Source organism: Engystomops pustulosus, chromosome 8 (assembly GCF_040894005.1).
Source record: "Engystomops pustulosus chromosome 8, aEngPut4.maternal, whole genome shotgun sequence".
Lineage (NCBI taxonomy): Eukaryota > Metazoa > Chordata > Amphibia > Anura > Leptodactylidae > Engystomops > Engystomops pustulosus.
The window spans coordinates 33,302,269-33,320,527 of NC_092418.1; the positions used below are offsets into that span (position 1 = coordinate 33,302,269).

At 42.8% G+C, this 18,259-nt stretch overlaps 1 long non-coding RNA gene across 1 annotated transcript in view; it reads left to right on the forward strand.

The window, feature by feature from the left end:
• Positions 1 to 1,717: 1,717 nt before the first annotated feature.
• The window catches only part of LOC140075104 (uncharacterized), a 140,036-nt gene continuing 123,494 nt past the window's right edge, over positions 1,718 to 18,259 (forward strand). Inside the window, exon 1 of the long non-coding RNA XR_011849345.1 lies at positions 1,718 to 5,942. This is a non-coding gene — a long non-coding RNA (uncharacterized lncRNA). The remainder of the gene's footprint in view (positions 5,943 to 18,259) is intronic.

Genomic DNA, 18,259 nt, shown 5'->3' on the forward strand with positions numbered 1-18,259 from the left:
GGGAAAAATAATGATAAAGTGACATAGAGATTCATGTAATAATTATGGGAAGTTGCAAATAATAAGAAAAGTTTCTATTATAATAAAGCAGGTTTGGTACAGGGTGTTGTAAGCCTGACTGGGACTGGTGGTGGGTGAAAAACCATAAAGAGGACCTGTCACCCTTAAAAATCGCACTTGGAGCAGCTTCCTAAAGTAAGCAGCTGCTAGAGCTACCTCATTATTAACAGTGATAAACCGCTAGCTTTACCGAAACCCTCCAATAAAGTTAGCAGACACTGTAGCACAGAACCCTTAAAACGCCGGACTGAGTTTTCAGTGCTCCGGCGGATTTATAAGGTGGTCTGTGGAGGTGGTGACTGCAGCATGAAGCCCGGCAGACATCACCAGCCTATGGTGTGGGAGGAGCAGACTACGGAAAAGGCAGCGTCTCGGACCGCCCCCTCATGAATATTCCGGACCGCTGTGGGCTCGGTTCAGTTTTTTTTTTCAGATACGGCGCTGCAGTGTCTTCTAGATTTATCGGAGGATTTTCAAAGAGGGGAAGCACTAGAAGCTGCTGATTTTGTTAGGCAGATCCTAGTGCATTTTCTAAGGGTGAGAGGTCTTCTTTAAGGAAAACCAAAGATCCCTAAATCAGTGTCAAGAGCCTTTTGTGACAGCGAATCAATAAAATAATGTGAGATTCCCCCGTAGACGTTTTGGATAAAAAATTTCTCCCCCCATTCTGTTATTACTAATTGATATAACATGGATCCTGAGAGATTTGGGACTGCAGTTATGGACTTTTTATAGTGAAGTGAGAAAGTGTTTCTTAAAACCTTCCCTAATAATCACAATATGGTCATTAATGTGATGTCTGAGGCTTCTCCTGGTGCGGCCCATGGATTACATTTTGCAGGTACATTCTACAAAGCAGACGACCCCCGGGAGGAACAGGTAAGGAATTCATCTGCTTTATGTTCTTTTCCAGTGGATTTTCTCTCTTCCTATAAGGATGTGCAGTTACAGCTGCTCCTTCAGAGAAAGTCACATTGTGAATGGTAAAGGTTTAGACGTGGTGATCGGAGAGCTCATCCTTCTTCTATAGAACAGATGGGAAATGTAAATCCCTAAGAGAAACAAAACTTTTACTACAATTTGAGAATAAAAATAACAAGATGGAATGAATCCTCTGGAAGCATTGGCCCCTTATCCAGGGCGATAAGACAATAGGCCCCTTCCTTCCAAATACACCGCCCATCATTTACACCAGAGCACAGGACCTTGGTGACAGAATAGCCCCTACAGTCACAGGTCTAAACCTTCACCATTACATATATAGTGTTTATATACTACTAGATGTGACTATTAGTGATCACAGCCACAGGGGAAATCATTATTACTATCATACAGGCTTTATAGGTAGATGATAACTGACTGTATCCAATGTACAAATCTGACTTTCACCCGATGTCTTATAAAACATAATGGGGAATATATATAAGGGCTTTATCTGGCTACAAGCCCTGGAATAATTACAAAAACTTGTGAATCGCCAGATTATCCGGTGTGATGTGGCCTCCATGATGTTTTTCAAAATTTTTATATTTAGCCAATTGTTGTCTGTTTAGCAACTGCTCTATATTCATTTTGTGTTAACGCTGTTTATTTATTTTATGTTATTTTATTCATATTGAATTGGCTCGTACTGTGCAAATTTGGACAATTTAAGTGCAAGGCCCTGAACTTATTGTACCAATTATACTGATAGATTCATTTTGCTGTAGGATTGACTGAACACTGATTTGCAATGTACATTTTTATTCTTATAAATAGTTATGGACCCTACTAGTGCCAATACAGTAGTGTAACACATCCTCCCACTATATCCTGTAACACCCAGGATGTATTAGAGCACAGCCCGGCCTTAGTCAGCCAGTGATTATTAAAGGCTGCAATTTTTACATAGTGACACAATTGATGTCATAGAATATTTGAACATGAGTAGCCATAGCTATGACATCAAACAGCTCTACAGAAGGATGTGTTACAAGAGGTAGACATTATACAGAGGAAAGGTTGATATAAGTCCTACTATTTATGTAATTTGTTCTTTTTGGGCATGTTCACACATGGGGAAACAGAAAGAAAGGAGGAAAGTAAAAAGTAAAGGAAGTAAGAAAGGAAGGAGAAAAGGAAGGAGGAAAGGAAGGAGGAAAGAATGGAGGAAAGTTAGGAAGAAAGGAAGGGGAAAAAGAAAGTAAGAAAGAAAGAAAAGAAGGAGGAAAGGAAGGGGGAAAGGAAGGAGGAAATGAAGGAGGAAAAGAAGGAGGAAATAGAGGAGGAAAGGAAGGAGGAAAGAAAGGAGGAAAGGAAGGAGGAATGGAATCAGGAAATGAAGGAAGAAAGGAAGGGATAAAGGAAGAAAGAAAGAAAGAAAGAAAGGGAGGAGGAAAGAACAGAAGGAGGAAATAAATAAATAGAGGAAGAAAGAAAGAAATAGGAAATGAAGGAGGAAATGAAGGAGGAAAGAAAGGAGAATAGAGAGAATGAAAGGAAGCAGGAAAAGAAGGAAGAAAGGATCTAGGAAAGAATGGAAGGAGGTAATAGAGAAGAAGGAAGAAAGGAAGGAGGAAGGGAAGTTGCAATTTCTGCAGAATATTTTACTGTCAACAAGAAATAAAGTATATCATCCTCCCACTGTACCTGGGGCAGTTGTAAGTCCATGGAATACAATCACCATCCAAACCATCCAGTGTTTCATGGACTAAGAGAAATAAAGAAAAGAAAAACAAAGAGAGAAAATAAAAAGAACGGAAAATGTAAAAATAGAGAATCAAAAAAAGAAAGTAAAAAGAAAGAAGCCTTAATCATATAATTTCTGCAGAATATTTTACTGTCAACTAGAAATAAAGTATAAAGAATAACAAAAAGAGAAAATTAAAAAAAAGGAAAATGTAAAAATTGAGAATCAGAAAAAGAAATTCAAAGGAAAGAAGCCTTAATCATGTAATTTTTGCAGAATATTTTACTGTCAACTGTAAATAAAGTATATCATCCTCCTCCTGTACCTGAAGCAGTTTTCAGTCCATGGAATACAACCACCATCCAAACCATCCAGTGTTTCATGGGCTGAGAAAAATAAAGAAAAACAAAGAGAGAAAATTAAAAAAAGGAAAATGTACAAATTGAGAATCAGAAAAAGAAATTCAAAAGAAAGAAGTCTTAATCATGTAATTTCTGCAGAATATTTTACTGTCAACAAGAAATAAAGTATATCATCCTCCTCCTGTACCTGGGGCAGTTTTCAGTCCATGGAATACAACCACCATCCAAACCATCCAGTGTTTCATGGACTGAGAAAAATAAAAAAAAGAATAACAAATAGAGAAAATAAAAAGAAAGGAAATTGTAAAAATAGATAATCAGAAAAAGAAATTCAAAAGAAAGAAACCTTAATCATGTAATTTCTGCTGAATATTTTACTGTCAACTGTAAATAAAGTATATCATCCTCCTACTGTACCTGGGGCAGTTTTCAGTTCATGGAGTACAACCACCATCCAAACCATCCAGTTCTTCATGGACTGAGAAAAATAAAAAAGGAATAACAAAGAGAGAAAATAAAAAGAAAGGAAAATGTTAAATAGACAATAAGAAAAAGAAATTTTAAAGAAAAAAGCCTTAATCATGTAATTTCTGCAGAATATTTTACTGTCAACTGTAAATAAAGTATATCATCCTCCTCCTGTACCTGAGGCAGTATTCAGTCCATGGAATACAACCACCATCCAAACCATCCAGTGTTTCATGGACTGAGAAAAATAAAAAAAGAATACCAAAGAGAGAAAATTAAAAAAAGAAAAATGTAAAAATTGAGAATCAGTAAAAGAAATTCTAAAGAAAGAAGTCTTAATCATGTAATTTCTGCAGAATATTTTACTGTCAACTAGAAATAAAGTATATCATCCTCCTACTGTATCTGGGGCAGTTTTCAGTTCATGGAATACAACCACCATCCAAACCATCCAGTATTTCATGGACTGAGAAAAATAAAGAAAAACAAAGAGAGAGAAACTAAAAAGAAAGGAAAATGTAAAAATAGACAATCAGAAAAAGAAATTTAAAAGAAAGAAGCCTTAATCATGTAATTTCTGCAGAATATTTTACTATCACCTAGAAATAAAGTATATCATCCTCCTCCTGTACCTGAGGCAGTTTTCATTCCATGAAATACAACCACCATCCAAACCATCCAGTGTTTCATGGACTGAGAAAAAGAAAAAAAACAATAACAAAGAGAGAAAATAAAAAGAAAGGAAAATGTAAAAATAGGCAATCATAAAAACAAAGCCAAAAGAAAGAAGCCGGAATCATGTAATTTCTGCTGAATATTTTACTGTCAACTAGAAATAAAGTATATCATCCTCCTACTGTACCTGGGGAAGTTTTTTAGTCCATGGAATACAACCACCATCCAAACCATCCAGTGTTTCATGGACTGAGAAAAATAAAAAAAAAGTATAACAAAGAGAGAAAATAAAAAGAAAGGAAAATGTAAAACTATTGAATCAGAAAAAGAAATTCAAAAGAAAGAAACCATAATCATGTAATTTCTGCTGAATATTTTACTGTCAACTGTAAATAAAGTATATCATCCTCCTACTGTACCTGGGGCAGTTTTCAGTTCATGGAGTACAACCACCATCCAAACCATCCAGTGTTTCATGGACTGAGAAAAATAAAAAAGGAATAACAAAGAGAGAAAATAAAAAGAAAGGAAAATGTTAAATAGACAATAAGAAAAAGAAATTTTAAAGAAAAAAGCCTTAATCATGTAATTTCTGCAGAATATTTTACTGTCAACTGTAAATAAAGTATATCATCCTCCTCCTGTACCTGAGGCAGTATTCAGTCCATGGAATACAACCACCATCCAAACCATCCAGTGTTTCATGGACTGAGAAAAATAAAAAAAGAATACCAAAGAGAGAAAATTAAAAAAAGAAAAATGTAAAAATTGAGAATCAGTAAAAGAAATTCTAAAGAAAGAAGTCTTAATCATGTAATTTCTGCAGAATATTTTACTGTCAACTAGAAATAAAGTATATCATCCTCCTACTGTATCTGGGGCAGTTTTCAGTTCATGGAATACAACCACCATCCAAACCATCCAGTATTTCATGGACTGAGAAAAATAAAGAAAAACAAAGAGAGAGAAACTAAAAAGAAAGGAAAATGTAAAAATAGACAATCAGAAAAAGAAATTTAAAAGAAAGAAGCCTTAATCATGTAATTTCTGCAGAATATTTTACTATCACCTAGAAATAAAGTATATCATCCTCCTCCTGTACCTGAGGCAGTTTTCATTCCATGAAATACAACCACCATCCAAACCATCCAGTGTTTCATGGACTGAGAAAAAGAAAAAATACAATAACAAAGAGAGAAAATAAAAAGAAAGGAAAATGTAAAAATAGACAATCATAAAAACAAAGCCAAAAGAAAGAAGCCGGAATCATGTAATTTCTGCTGAATATTTTACTGTCAACTAGAAAAAAAGTATATCATCCTCCTACTGTACCTGGGGAAGTTTTTTAGTCCATGGAATACAACCACCATCCAAACCATCCAGTGTTTCATGGACTGAGAAAAATAAAAAAAAGTATAACAAAGAGAGAAAATAAAAAGAAAGGAAAATGTAAAACTATTGAATCAGAAAAAGAAAGTTAAAAGAAAGAAGCCTTAATCATGTAATTTCTGCAGAATATATTACTATCACCTAGAAATAAAGTATATCATCCTCCTCCTGTACCTGGGGCAGTTTTCAGTCCATGGAATACAACCACCATCCAAACCATCCAGTATTTCATGGACTGAGAAAGAAAAGAAAGAAAAAGAAAATAAAAAGAGGAGATAAGAAGACGTCTGCTGCAGAGTGTCACCCTTTGCTGACAGGAGGTAGGTGCTCATTCCTCTATTGTTATTGTTGCAGTTTTAGTCTTTTAGCAGGATAAGAAATGTTCTCATAATGTTCTCCAGAACTGGTTCCAGTAACTTCTGGGTCTGTAGATCTTTCTAGTCGTTATGTACATAGAATACTGGAACATGCGCTGCACAGGATGAGCTGATTTCATATGAATAAAATAAAATAAAGTAAAATAAAAGCCTTAAAGCTATAAAACAGAATAAGTATAGAGCGGTTGGTAATCAGCCAGTGATTGCTGCTTATAGAAACGTTATGGGGCACATTTACTAAGAACAGTGCAGTCTGTACTATATGCAGTGTCCTGTGTAGTGTGCAGGGGGCGCCAGATTCAGGATTTCTTTCGCCCGTTTTTCATGAATCTGGCACCTCCTGCACTGCTGCAACAGAGTGCACCATTTTTTTGGTGCACCTTTAACTTAGGCCGTGCAACACATTTCTGTTGTACTTTGCATTATAAATGTGGCGCACGACCGTCTGAGCACCGGGCGCCCATTTCAGTGGCGAACACTTCTTATATACATGTGGAAGCAGTTTACACATGAAAGAAGGTGCAAAGTCCGGCAGAAAACTGGCGCAGGGGCTTCAGTAACTCTGGGCCCATGATGTATAAACCATCAGGTAAAAGTCAGATGTGGACGGGGGATAATGTCTGTTATAGTGTAAGTATAAAGTGTGCACAAAAGCTCCAATGATACAACCTCTGTCTGTGCTCACACATAGTCACATCTAGTAGTATATACAGACATGATGGGATATATTATTCCTGGGGATAGAGAGAGATTTCCATATGCAGACGATGATTAGGTAAGTACTGTAGGTGATGCTGGAGAGAAATCTCTCCATGTGGTGACAATAAGGTGGTGGTGTCACTTACTCAGCCAGTAGTGTGAGACCTCAGTACCTCCATATCACATGCTGGGAAGGCCGTCTCCCCCTGCCCCATGTTACATGCTGCGCATTGTACAGTATAATATGTATATAACAGGACACATCCTCACAGCACAGAGCGGAGCCACCAGCCCAGATGGGAAATGTCATGGAAGGGGCTGCAGGACGGAGGAACAACTTCCCCATGAGGTCACAAGCTACTGGACTGCATGGAGCCAGATCTGTGACAGTTCCCATGGGATAAGAAGACCGGCTGACAGTGACTACATCCATGTATGTGTATGTATATGCCCTATGTCTGTATCTGCTGTAAGTGTGTGTGTGGATAAGCTGTATGTGTGAATATAATGTGTGTATACATGTATATGCATATGCTATATATGTGTGTGTATTTTCTGTAGGTGTGTGTGAATACACTGTATGTGTGAATATGCTGTGTGTATACATGTATATGCATATGCTGGATGTGTGTGTGTATTTGCTGTATATGTGTGTATATGTTCTATACTTAGTATGTCTACGCCCGACTGTATATGGAGGGTTCACCTGGACTGGTGGAGGCAGGTAGTGGTGGAAGGGGTTAATATGGGGTTAAAGCGAGTCTCCTCCTCTATCTCTCTGGACTGCGACACTCACCGGAAGCAGTACCTCTTTCCCTCCCTAATTGATTGTTTCATTTTACTGTTTTGAGTATCTGTGTCTTATAGTGCTGAAGTCACAGCTGGCGGAGTAAAATTGAAGATGAGAGAATGCTGCTTTGCTCGTCTGACCGACTTGTCACCTGGGAGTCCAGATGGATATAGTGCAGTCCCGAGCCGTTTTTCCTTCGGATGGAGAGATCACAATACAAGTGTCTACCTTTTTAAGATTTACTTTGAAAATTGTTAAAGAAAATATTATGCTAATAAATGCTGTGACTGGTTTTGCATCACCCAACATGAGCCTCGGTGTTTACTGATTTACCTATTTAAGTATTATGTGGGGATATTATGTTATTAGGATAACAGAGTTTTGTTGCCTTAAAAAGTGCGGGGTTGGGCCATATCTTGTGGGGTAAGTTTTGCATTCCACCAGTCTGTATATAAGCAAGAAGAAAAAGTAGAAATTCAGCTCACCCTTCTGTGGTCAAACATCAGGTGCCGGTGCACGGATATGCTGAGCCGAGTCAGTGCATCTTGGACAAGGGAACGATTTATCCAGCAACCAGGCTTGAAATAGGTGCAATAAAACTTCTATTTATTTCATCAAGGTATAAAAAGGCTTAAAAAAGGTACCATAATACAGACAACTGACGCGTTTCGAACTCTCAAGAGTTCTTAGTCATAGATAAGATTCTAGTAGGTATGAGCATTCATAATAAAGACATATCAAACGGAAGTGAATAGGTTGCGAGCAGGTAATTAGTCACGTCATTAAACCAGAAGGTAAGGGGGAGGAGGAGAAAAGAGAGCAGGAAGAAAAGGACAAGCCAGAAAAAAATTTATTAATACATAGAAAAAAGAAGAAACAGAGATGAAACAACATAATAGTAGTAAATTAATATACATACATCAAATCATTTTTCAAGTTTAAGCCATACGGGAATCTGGTTTGCATGGTGAGTATCCAATATGCTTCTCTATTACGCAAGGCTTTAACCCAGTCTCCACCTCTTTTTGGGCGTTTAACCCTTTCAATGGGTGGAACTGTTAAATGTGTTGTTTTTCCATTATGTGTGTCCCTGCAATGTTTGGAAACTGTGGATATATGACTAGAGATGAGCGAACATACTCGTCCGAGCTTGATGCTCGATCGAGCATTAGCGTACTCGTAACTGCTCGTTGCTCGGACGAGTATTTCGCCCGCTCGAGAAAATGGCAGCTCCCGCCGTTTCGCTTTTTGGCGGCCAGAAACAGAGCCAATCACAAGCCAGGAGACTCTGCACTCCACCCAGCATGACGTGGTACCCTTACACGTCGATAGCAGTGGTTGGCTGGCCAGATCAGGTGACCCTGGGATAGACTAGCCGCTGCCCGCGCTGCTCGGATCATTCTGTGTCTGGATGCCGCTAGGGAGAGAGCTGCTGCTGGTCAGGGAAAGCGTTAGGGTGTTCTATTAGCTTACTGTTAGGCAGGAGTGATTCTACAACAACCCAACAGCCCTTCTTAAGGCTACAATAATGTTATACTTTTTTTTTTTATTTGCTTGTGGCTGGGCTTGCTGGCACTAGTAGTGCAGCTAGTACCATATTGTGAGGAATTAGCAGGGGGACTTGCTACCGTTGTGTTCAGCTCTTAGTGACACACATATCCACTTCAAACACCAAAGTGGGAAAATTTATTAGGGGTTTGATTTCAATTAGGCACAGTCTGCCAGTTTCTTTTTATTTTACGTTTATTTTTTTAATAACTCAGTGTCATCTCATCTTGCATAGTAGTGTGCTTTAATACTTGGCTAGAAAATAGCCATAGAAGAATCGGCTTACTTACGCCTACAGTAGCGTTATATATATTTGATTTCTGGTTGATCTGCTGGTGGCTGTAGTTGCTGCAGTGCATCTACTAGCAAATTGTGAGCAATTTGGAGTGAGACTTGCGACCACTGTGTTTTGCGCTTAGTGACGCACATATCCATCGCAAAGACCGAAGTGGGAAAATTTATTAGGGCCCGGGGTTGTATTTCAATTAGGCACAGTCTGCCATTTCCTTTTTTATTTTACGTTTATTTTTTTCATAACTCAGCGTCATCTCATCTGGCATAGTAGTGTGCTTTAATACTTGGCTAGAAAATAGCCACAGGAGAATCCAAACGGCTTACTTACGCCTACAGTAGCGTTATATATATTTGATTTCTGGTTGATCTGCTGGTGGCTGTAGTTGCTGCAGTGCATCTACTAGCAAATTGTGAGCAATTTGGAGTGAGACTTGCGACCACTGTGTTTTGCGCTTAGTGACGCACATATCCATCGCAAAGACCGAAGTGGGAAAATTTATTAGGGCCCGGGGTTGTATTTCAATTAGGCACAGTCTGCCATTTCCTTTTTTATTTTACGTTTATTTTTTTCATAACTCAGCGTCATCTCATCTGGCATAGTAGTGTGCTTTAATACTTGGCTAGAAAATAGCCATAGGAGAATCCAAACGGCTTACTTACGCCTACAGTAGCGTTATATATATTTGATTTCTGGTTGATCTGCTGGTGGCTGTAGTTGCTGCAGTGCATCTACTAGCAAATTGTGAGCAATTTGGAGTGAGACTTGCGACCACTGTGTTTTGCGCTTAGTGACGCACATATCCATCGCAAAGACCGAAGTGGGAAAATTTATTAGGGCCCGGGGTTGTATTTCAATTAGGCACAGTCTGCCATTTCCTTTTTTATTTTACGTTTATTTTTTTAATAACTCAGTGTCATCTCATCTGGCATAGCAGTGTGCTTTCATACTTGGCTAGAAAATAGCCATAGCAATAGGATAGCAACGTTTGGTTTTAAAAACTAAAAAACACACAAAAAAAAAAAAAACACAAAAAAAAGTTAAAAAAAAAAATTAAAGTTATAACTCTCATTTTCAAAATGTTTAACCCGAGGGCTAGGGGTAGAGGACGAGGGCGGGAACGTGGGCGTCCAACTACTGCAGGGGTCAGAGGCCGTGGTCCTGGGCGGGGTGAGACACCACCTGCTTATGAGGGAGCAGGGGAACGCCGCAGAGCTACACTCCCTAGGTTCATGTCTGAAGTTACTGGGACTCGTGGTAGAGCACTGTTGAGGCCAGAACAGTGTGAACAGGTGATGTCGTGGATTGCCGACAATGCTTTGAGCAATTTGTCCACCAGTCAGTCTTCCACGCAGTCCACCCATGTCACCGAAATCGGCACTCCTCCAGCTCCTACACCTCAGCCTCCTCCCCCCCAGTCTGCCCCCTCCCAGCAAAATTTGCCATTTGAACCGGCATACTCTGAGGAACTGTTTTCTGGACCCTTCCCACAGTCACAAACCACTTGTCCGGTTGCTGATGAGCAATTTTCCGATGCCCAGGTTTTCCACCAGTCGCAGTCTGTGGGTGATGATGACCTTGTTGACGTACTGGAAGAAGTGTGTAAAGAGGTGTCCGACGATGAGGAGACACGGTTGTCAGACAGTGGGGAAGTTGTTGTCAGGGCAGGAAGTCCGAGGGGGGAGCAGACTGAGGGATCGGAGGATGATGAGGTGACAGACCCAAGCTGGGTTGAGAGGCCGGGTGAACACAGTGCTTCTGAGACGGAGGAGAGTCCTCGACCAGAACAGGTTGGAAGAGGCAGTGGTGGGGCCAGACGGAGAGGCAGGGCCAGAGCTGGTGCATCAGCGCCAAATGTGTCAACTAGTGAAGCTCCCGTGGCGAGGGCTCCTGCAGCGAGGGCTAGATTTTCAGAAGTCTGGAGGTTCTTTAAGGAAACACCGGATGACCGACGGACTGTGGTGTGCCACATTTGCCAAACCAGGATCAGCAGGGGTTCCACCACTAATAGCTTAACTACCACCAGTATGCATGCTATGGCATATGAATGCTAAACACCCCACTCAGTGGCAACAAGCGCGTTCACCTCCGGCCGTGCACACCACTGCTCCTTCCCCTGTGTCAGCTGATAGTCAGCCCCCTGCCCAGGACCCTGCCACAAAAACCCCATCGTCGCCTCCACGATCCTCCACAGCATCCACCAGCGTTCAGCTCTCCATACCCCAGACGCTGGAGCGGAAACGCAAATATAGTGCAACCCACCCGCACGCCCAAGCCCTTAATGTGCACATCTCCAGATTGCTAAGCCTGGAGATGCTGCCCTATAGGCTAGTAGAGACCGAGGCCTTTCGCAGCCTCATGGCGGCGGCCGCCCCTCGGTATTCGGTCCCCAGCCGCCACTACTTTTCCCGATGTGCCGTCCCAGCCCTGCACCAGCACGTGTCAGACAACATAATCCGTGCCCTGACCAACGCCGTTTCTGACAAGGTCCACCTGACCACGGACACGTGGACGAGTGCTGCCGGGCAGGGCCACTATATATCGCTGACGGCACATTGGGTTAACTTGGTGGAGGCTGGGACCGAGTCTGACCCTGCGGCTGGTCATATACTGCCGACGCCGAGGATTGCGGGGCCTACCTCGGTCCAGGTGTTTCAGGCCTACTATGCCTCCTCCTCCTCCCACCCCTCCTCCACCTCCTCCTCCGAACGACCATCCGTGGGCATGGCGCCATCAGTCGGTAGCTCTAGGCACAGCAGCAGTGCCGTCGCTAAGCGACAGCAGGCGGTGCTCAAACTGCTGAGCCTAGGCGATAAAAGGCACACCGCCCAAGAACTATTACAGGGCATCACGGCGCAGAATGATCTGTGGCTGGCACCGCTGAACCTGAAGCCAGGCATGGTTGTGTGTGACAACGGCCGTAACCTGGTGGCGGCTCTGCAACTCGGCAGACTGACACATGTGCCATGCCTGGCCCATGTGTTAAATCTGATAGTTCAGCGTTTCCTCAAGACATACCCCAATCTGTCTGATTTGCTCACGAAGGTGCGCCGCATCTGTGCGCATTTCAGGAAGTCCAGCAGAGATGCTGCCACTCTCAGGGCAGCGCAGCGCCGCCTCCAACTGCCCGCTCACCGACTGTTGTGCGACGTGCCCACGAGGTGGAATTCAACACTGACCATGTTATCCAGAGTTTACCAGCAGCGCCGAGCGATTGTAGACTGCCAGATGTCAACTTCCACCAGAACTGGTAGTCAGGTCAGTCAGCTTCCTCAAGTCTACAATGAGTAGTGGACGTGGATGTCTGATATCTGTCAGGTGCTGAGTAACTTTGAGGAGTCAACACAGATGGTCAGTGGCGATGCCGCCATCATCAGCCTCACCATCCCGCTGCTTGGCCTGTTGAAAAACTCTCTGGTCAGCATGAAGTCGGAAGCTTTGCGCTCCTCACAAGAGACGGGGGAAGAATATTCCCTTGTTGATAGCCAAAGCACCCTTAGGTCTGTTTCTCAGCGCATATCGGAGGCGGTGGAGGTGGAGGAGGATGAGGAGGAAGAGGAGGAGAATGTTGGCGAGACACAAGAGGGGACCATTGTTGAGTCCTTCAATGTTGAGCGTGTATGGGCAGAAGAAGAGGAGTTGGAGGAGTTGGAGGTGGAGGAAATGGACAGTCAGGCCAGTGAGGGGAGTGAATTCTTACGCGTTGGTACTCTGGCGCATATGGCAGATTTCATGCTAGGCTGCCTATCCCGTGACCCTCGCGTTCAAAGAATTTATTCCAGCACCGATTACTGGGTGTTCACTCTCCTGGACCCACGGTACAAGCAAAATCTTTCCACTCTCATCCCTGGAGAGGAAAGGAGTGTGAGAATGCATGAATACCAGCAGGCCCTGGTGCACAAGCTGAAACAGTGTTTCCCTTCTGACAGCGCTAGCGGCAGAGTGCGTAGTTCTGCGGGACAAGTAGCGATTGAGAGTAGGCGAGCAGGCAGCTTGTCCAGCACTGGCAAGGGTACGCTTTACAAGGCTTTTGCCAGCTTTATGTCACCCCAGCAAGACACTGTAACCTGTCCCCAGTCTCGGCAGAGTAGGGCTGATCTTTACAGAAAGATGGTGAGGGAGTACGTAGCTGACCATACCATCGTCCTAAATGATCACACAGCTCCCTACACCTACTGGGTTTCAAAGCTGGACATGTGGCACGAACTGGCGCTGTACGCCTTGGAGGTTCTTGCCTGCCCTGCCGCTAGCGTCTTGTCCGAGCGGGTTTTCAGTGCAGCTGGTGGCATCATCACCGATAAGCGTACACGCCTGTCGACTGACAGCGCTGACAGGCTGACGCTTATCAAGATGAATAAAGCCTGGATTTCTCATAATTTCCAATCTCCACCAGGTGAAGGAAGCTCAACCTGAATAATTTATCCACTCCTCCTCCTCCTCATTTTCCTCCTTCTCCTCCTATTTGTACAGTAAAGCAGAGGAAACTGGCTATTTTTTGACAGGGCCCACTGGCTCTAGCTATAGTACTTTATGCATGTAATTTTTCTGGAGGGCCACCGACCCGGTCCTCTGTTTTCAACAATTTTTGGGAGTGCCACATACAGGCACTCAATCTATTCAATTTTTATGGAGGGCCACCTACCTGCTCCTCTGGTTGGAAAACTTTTTTGGACTGCCACATACAGGCACTCAATCTATTCCATTTTTCTGGAGGGCCACCTACCTGCTCCTCTGGTTTGAAAACTTTTTTGGACTGCCACATACAGGCACTCAATCTATTCCATTTTTCTGGAGGGCCACCTACCTGCTCCTCTGGTTTGAAAACTTTTTTGGACTGCCACATACAGGCACTCAATCTATTCCATTTTTCTGGAGGGCCACCTACCTGCTCCTCTGGTTTGAAAACTTTTTTGGACTGCCACATACAGGCACTCAATCTATTCCATTTTTCTGGAGGGCCACCTACCTGCTCCTCTGGTTTGAAAACTTTTTTGGACTGCCACATACAGGCACTCAATCTATTCCATTTTTCTGGAGGGCCACCTACCTGCTCCTCTGGTTTGAAAACTTTTTTGGACTGCCACATACAGGCACTCAATCTATTCCATTTTTCTGGAGGGCCACCTACCTGCTCCTCTGGTTTGAAAACTTTTTTGGACTGCCACATACAGGCACTCAATCTATTCCATTTTTCTGGAGGGCCACCTACCTGCTCCTCTGGTTTGAAAACTTTTTTGGACTGCCACATACAGGCACTCAATCTATTCCATTTTTCTGGAGGGCCACCTACCTGCTCCTCTGGTTTGAAAACTTTTTTGGACTGCCACATACAGGCACTATCCAAATTGAATTGTCTCCATAGCAGCCTCCACACGTTGTCTCCATTGCTACCTCCAAAAGTCGTTTATATAGCTGCCTCCATACATCGTCCCTTTATCAAACGAGGTGTGTCAGGTCGAAATTTGGGTTGTTTTCATGGATTCCACATCAAAGTTGTTAACCTTGTCGCCACCCTGCTGTGTTATCCACAAAATACACTGGCAAACTTTTACCATTTACGGATATTATTTCAGCGCTTCTTGCGCATCTGTTTACATTCCCCTCACCCGCCATATCCTAAACTTATAAGAACGCTACTACACTTGATCTTATACAAAAGGTTCTTAGAAGTGCTGTTTGGGGAGTAGCCTAGAGACAGGGGCTTGGATTGGCGAAAGCTCGCCTGGCAGCGGAGCGCCAGCTCCATGCGCATCATGCGCTTCTTGCGCATCTGTTTACATTCCCCTCACCCGCCATATCCCAAACTTATAAGAACGCTACTACACTTGATCTTATACAAAAGGTTCTTAGAAGTGCTGTTTGGGGAGTAGCCTAGAGACAGGGGCTTGGATTGGCGAAAGCTCGCCTGGCAGCGGAGCGCCAGCTCCATGCGCATCATGCGCTTCTTGCGCATCTGTTTACATTCCCTTCACCCGCCATATCCCAAACTTATAAGAACGCTACTACACTTAACTTGGTGCAGGCTGGGACCGAGTCTGACCCTGGGGCTGGTCATATACTGCCGACGCAGAGGATTGCGGGGCCTACCTCGGTCCAGGTCTAAAAAAGGCCTACTATACCTCTTCCTCCTCCCACCCCTCCTCCACCTCCTCCTCCTCCGAATTACCATCCGTGGGCATGGCGCCATCAGTCGGTAGCTCTAGGCACAGCAGCAGTGCCGTCGCTAAGCGACAGCAGGCGGTGCTCAAACTGCTGAGCCTAGGCGATAAAAGGCACACCGCCCAAGAGCTATTACAGGGCATTCCACATTAAACTTGTTAACTTTGTCGCCACCCTGCTGTGTAATCCACAAAATATACTGGCAAACTTTTATCATTTACCGATATTATTTCAGCGCTTCTTGCGCATCTGTTTACATTCCCCTCACCCGCCATATCCCAAACTTATAAGAACGCTACTACACTTGATCTTATACAAAAGGTTCTTAGAAGTGCTGTTTGGGGAGTAGCCTAGAGACAGTGGCTTGGATTGGCGAAAGCTCGCCTGGCAGCGGAGCGCCAGCTCCATGCGCATCATGCGCTTCTTGCGCATCTGTTTACATTCCCCTCACCCGCCATATCCCAAACTTTTAAGAACGCTACTACACTTGATCTTATACAAAAGGTTCTTAGAAGTGCTGTTTGGGGAGTAGCCTAGAGGCAGGGGCTTGGATTGGCGAAAGCTTGCCTGGCAGCGGAGCGCCAGCTCCATGCCAAGGTCCAACTAACATAGTTTTAACTGCAGCACCTTTAATCTACTACTAGTTCACTGCCTCCATACATGGTCCCCTTATCAAACGAGCTGTGTCAGGCAGAATTTTGGATTGTTTTCATGGCTTCCATGTTAACTTTGTCGCCACCCTGCTGTGTAATCCACAAAATATACTGGCAAACTTTTATCATGTACCGATATTATTTGAGCGCTTCTTGCTCACCTCCTTTGGTTCCTCTCTGCCACCCATTGGTTTGAAGCCTGAGTCCATTTAGGGTATGTCGCCATGACACTCTCTAGCCTGCTGCCGCTGCCTCTGCCTCTGCATGCCGTCCCCTATAGTGTCAGGGTCAATTATTGGATGTTTTAGATGCTATCTAGCCTCATTCGGTCACTATGTCATGGCCATGCTGTTGCCCATAATTTTGGCATAATGGTGCGATTAAGCAGCCTCAGAGGCATCCATGCATGCTGCCCCTGCTGTTTCCTGTCCATTTCCGTGGTATTTCCATCCTTTTCTGAGGTTCCCAGGTGTTTGGCCAAGCTTCCCTGTGCAGAGCCTTGGTCCCCTTGAAAAATGCTCGAGTCTCCCATTGACTTCAATGGGGCTCGTTACTCGAAACGAGCACTCGAGCATCGGGAAAAGTTTGTCTCGAATAACGAGTACCCGAGCATTTTAGTGCTCGCTCATCTCTAATATACTACTAGATGTGACTATTAGTGATCACAGCCACAGGGGAAATCATTGTTACTATCATACAGGCTTTATAGGTAGATGATAACTGACTGTATCCAATGTACAAATCTGACTTTCACCCAATGTCTTATAAAACATAATGGGGAATATATATATATAAGGGCTTTATCTGGCTACAAGCCCTGGAATAATCACAAAAACTTATGAACCGCCAGATTATCCGGTGTAATGTGGCCTTTATGATGTGATGCTAAATTTTTATATTCAGCCAATTGTTGTCTGTTTAGCAACTGCTCTATATTCATTTTGTGTTAATGCCGTTTATTTAATTTAATTTATTTTATTCATATTGAATTGGCTCGTACTGTGCAAATTAGGACTATTTAAGTGCAAGGCCCTGAACTTATTGTACTAATTATACTGATAGATTCATTTTGCTGTAGGATTGACTGAGCACTGATTTGCAATGTACATTTTTATTCTTCCAAATAGTTATGGACACTACTAGTGCCAATACAGTAAAGTAACACATCCTCCCACTATATCCTGTAACACCCAGGATGTATTAGAGCACAGCCCGGCCTTAGTCAGCCAGTGATTATTAAAGGCTGCAATTTCTTCATGGCGACACTATTGATGTAATAGAATATTTGAACATGAGTAGCCATAGCTATGACATCAAACAGCTCTACAGAAGGATGTGTTACAAGAGGTAGACATTATACAGAAGAAAGGTTGTTATAAGTCCTACTATTTATGTCATTTGTTCTTTTTGGGCATGTTCACACATGGGGAAAAAGAAAGAAAGGAGGAAAGTAAAAAGTAAAGGAAGTAAGAAAGGAAAGAGAAAAGGAATGAGAAAAGGAAGGAGGAAAGGAAGGAGGAAAGAATGGAGGAAAGTTTGGAAGAAAGGAAGGGGAAAAATAAATAAGAAAGAAAGAAAGGAAAAAAGGAAGGAAAAAAGGAAGGAGGAAAGGAAGGAGGAAAGGAAGGAGGAAAGGAAGGAGGAAATGAAGGAGGAAAAGAAGGAGGAAAGAAAGGAGGAAAGGAAGGACAAAAGGAAGGAGGAAAGGAAGGAGGAATGGAATCAGGAAATGAAGGAAGAAAGGAAGGGAGAAAGGAAGAAAGAAAGGGAGGAGGAAAGAACGGAAGGAGGAAAGAAATAAATAGAGAAAGAAAGAAAGAAAGAAATAGGAAATGAAGGAGGAAAGAAAGGAGAATAGAGAGAATGAAAGGAAGCAGAGAAAGACGGAAGAAAGGATCTAGGAAAGAATGGAAGGAGGTAATAGAAAAGAAGGAAGAAAGGAAGGAGGAAGGGAAGTTGCAATTTCTGCAGAATATTTTACTGTCAACTAGAAATAAAGCATCCTCCTACTGTACCTGGGGCAGTTTTCAGTCCATGAAATACAACCACCATCCAAACCATCCAGTGTTTCATGGACTGAGAAAAATAAAGAAAAGAAAAACAAAGAGAGAAAATAAAA